Source organism: Fukomys damarensis, unplaced genomic scaffold (genome assembly GCF_012274545.1).
Source record: "Fukomys damarensis isolate Sample0158 unplaced genomic scaffold, DMR_v1.0_HiC HiC_scaffold_13, whole genome shotgun sequence".
Taxonomy (NCBI): domain Eukaryota; kingdom Metazoa; phylum Chordata; class Mammalia; order Rodentia; family Bathyergidae; genus Fukomys; species Fukomys damarensis.
In genome coordinates, this window is record NW_022900925.1 from 33918069 (window position 1) to 33921511 (window position 3443).

Sequence of the window (3443 nt, forward strand, 5' to 3'; positions counted from 1 at the left end):
AAAAAAAAAAAAAAAAAAAAAAAACAGAGTGGGTGCCGCTCACCACCTCGGAGCTTCTCCAGCCTCGTCCTAGGCACTGTTCCCGAGCATCTCCGTCCCGGTGTCCACAGCACCACTCAGCTCCTACCCCAAAAGCTGCTCCCCTTCCTTCAGCACCCAGTGCCCCCTCCCCCTCCAGGCCTCAGACCCTCAGCAGCCTCTGCTGCCATCAAGCCCTCTGGTCCCTGGTGCAGGCTCCCCCTGGTGCCCCCTGACAATCCCAGTGACCTCAGAAAGACTACTCTGCCTCCCGTGCTCCTCGTGGACACCTTCCCCTGTCACCTGTCTGCACCCAAGAATCCACCAGCCCAGCTCTCTCTGGACAGCATCTCCCGATCTGCAGCAAAACCCCGCTCCATGCAACCACTGAACTCCAGGAAAAGCTCTGTTAAAGGTGAGGCTCAGGTCGACCAGAAGTCCCTAATGTCTAAGGCCCCTTCTCATGAGCCTTGAGTGTATGTTGTTATTCTCCAATGGTGAGTCACCATAGATGGTCACCATGGTTATAGCAAGGCTGCTCCTGGGCCTCATCCCCAGGCATCACCATCAGGGGTCCAAGGATGCCTTTCTAGGGACAAGATGAACTCAAAAGTGTGTATTCCACCATCCCCTTTGGATTTCTGCTCCAACATTTCATCATCTGCACTTCCAGGATGGCTTTACCCATAAGCCACCTCTCTGTGAGCTGGGATAGGGTAGCCCTGCTTTGTGTGGCACAGCCAATGCCCAAGAGACAGGTTTGGCAAATATAAGCCTCCACTTTCTGTACTTTCAAGGTATCACTGTGCAGTGCTCAACCCCAACAACTGTATAAGGCAGCCATCAAGGTAGAACTCAGACTATTCCTTTCCTCTCCCATCCAGCCTCCCTTACTGCCCCCATCAGAAGCACACACTCCAAAGGGCATCTCCAACCCACCTCCCTCCTTGCTTAAGATTTCAGACCTTCCCACCAGACAAACTTGGCCAGTTTACAAATGGGTCGCAGAAAGGAGGGTCTTTTCCCAGGGTCACTCAGAAAATCAGAATGACAGGAACAGAGGAGCCTGGAGACCAGCGGGGGACTGTTCCAAGACAAGAAGACTGTGCTATTACTAAAGGGGAAGTTCTGTAAGTGCCACATCTGGTGCCAGGCACACGTGGATCAAGTGTGCCCTAGGAGTGGCAGGAGCAGCAGAGCCCGGGGTCCCAAGCCCAGCCCTGAGGCCCTCCTGGAGTTACAATGGCCCAGGGGCCGACTTTGAGGGCCCACCCTCCGCACCCCAGACTGAAGAGGGACACAGGAGGCACAGGCAGCCTCCCCCACAGATGCCCTCTGTAGCTCCATGCGCCTGTCATGCCCAGCCTGCGGACGCTGTCTCCACACGGCCGGCTCCAGTACCCTCCCCGCCACCAGAAACAAACTGCTCTGCAGACAGCGGGGTCTGGAGGCTCCCCTGGGGAGACACAGGACAGTGCATTATAATTATATTTTCAATTAGCCGCTCACTTTTCTCCCGTACTCAGTAACCAAGATCCAGGAAGAAAAGGCCAATTTTAATCATGAGCTCCTCTCTGTGCACTAATGGGGTCAGACTCGGTGCCTTTATTGCTGGCAGGCTCCGGGCGAAGCCAGCACCCCAGGGACATGTCTCCAGGCAAAGGGCAGGACTGGCACACACACACTCACACATACACACACACACACACACACACCTCGAGTAGGGGCCTGGAGCCTCTGAGCCCACCCTTCAGGTCCCTAAGTCAAGTCTGCCCTAGGGAAGGACCTGACCGCAGGAAGGACCAGGAATGTCCCGAATGACTTTGCTCAACCAGGGCTTCCCATGGGACTGGGATGGATGTCACGGCCTAATTCTATCATTAACAGCAATAATAATCACTGCATAGACGCCTGTAACACATCAGATGCTCTGTGATGCTCTTTCATGCTTTATTTAACCCCTACTCTTCTTTTTCTTTTTCTTTGCTTTTTCTTTTTCTTTTTTGTACTGGGGATTGAACTCAGGACCTTGTGCTTGCAAGGCAGGCGGTGGCACCACTGAGCTAAATCCCTGGCACAAGCCCAATTCTTCTTAACACAAGTGTGGTATTATTATTCCACCTTGCAGATTCGGTGAGTGAAGCTCAGAACAGTTAAGCAGCTTGCCTAAGGTCGCTAATGATAAGTGGCAGGGCTAGGATTCGAACCCAGAGTATTTGGTTTGGGGGTTTTGTTTTGTTTTGAGGCACTATGAGTCCAGGCTGACCTTGAACTCACTATGTAGTCCAGGACATCCTCAAACTCACAGCGATCTTCCTGTCTCAGCCTCCTGAGTCCTGGAATTACAGGTGTGCAACACACTCACCTCAAACCCAGAGTATTCTTAACCACTCTGCCTGCTGCTGACATAAACCCCACACGTGGTCCCGAAAGTCCACTCTGCATGTCTGTCTTTCCTTAAGGACAAAGATGTGGGTGACATGGGCCCTTTGGAGCAAGGTAACGGGGATTGAAGGGAGCCAGGTGAGAGACCCGGGACCCTGCACCCCTGGGTCTCTGACAGTGGGGCAGGACCTGCTGGTAAAGCTGAGGACTGAGACCCTGCTTGGTTATTCTCAGAACTCAGATGAGCTCTCAGCAAGGATATCTCTGAAACTTCACCATACCTTCAGGTTCCTCCAGGGACATAACCGAGGGGCCGGAACTGCCAAGGGCAAGGCAGGCTTGGGCCAAGCCGTCTGCCCACACAACCCCCCGGGCACAGAGGCAAAGGCTGTTTGCTCCACCTTCGCTTTGGGCTGGAGAGCCACGTTCCAAAGCCTCAGCACCCTGTGCAGGGAGGCTGTGCCCGCGCCATAAAGGTGGTAAAGGGGGTCGCCCCTCCCCAGGGCGCCTGCAGGGCCCTTGCCAGGCTGTTACGGCTGTCGTGACCCTGCCCTGTCCCCCGCCCCCGCAGCTCTCATTTTGTAAGGTGCTGGGTAAATCCGAAATCAGTGCATAAGCGCAAGAACCCGAGCTCAGAGACACGTGGAGTGCTGGGGTTGGAGCCATTGGGGTCCCTGGGGTCGGAGCAAGGGCGCCCTCACCCACGCCGCCGCCGGCCTCCCTCCCGCGCGTCCCCGCCCAGCCCGCGTTTCAAAGCCCAGAGTGGAGTGGGAGACGCTTCCACGTGGGGGCGCTGGAGGACGCGCGCTGGGGTCTGCGGCTGCATCGAGGTGCAGGAACCCATATCGCAGGCTGACCGAGACCCCATCGGGCCCCCTCCAGCCCCGCCACCCCCTTCCAGGGTCCTGAGCCAAGGTAAAAGCGCACGCGCGAGAGAAGGGACGCGAGTTCGAATCCGGACTCTGCCATTTCACCCCTCCCCGGAGCAGACTGAGCGGAGCGGGCCGATGTCCCACCCCCTGCGGCCGCCGCAGGCGTCG

General features: G+C 56.3%; 1 protein-coding gene across 2 annotated transcripts in view; it reads left to right on the forward strand.

The window, feature by feature from the left end:
- The window catches only part of Tac4 (tachykinin precursor 4), a 25737-nt gene that overhangs the window by 3557 nt on the left and 18737 nt on the right, over nucleotides 1–3443 (forward strand). Inside the window, exon 1 of one of the 2 annotated variants that reach the window (XM_010620137.3) lies at nucleotides 3219–3318. The exons of the other annotated variant lie outside the window; for it this stretch is intronic. The gene's annotated coding sequence lies outside the window, so the exon portion shown is untranslated. Of the gene's footprint in view, nucleotides 1–3218; nucleotides 3319–3443 lie in introns of those variants that run through there. 2 annotated transcript variants of the gene reach the window in all.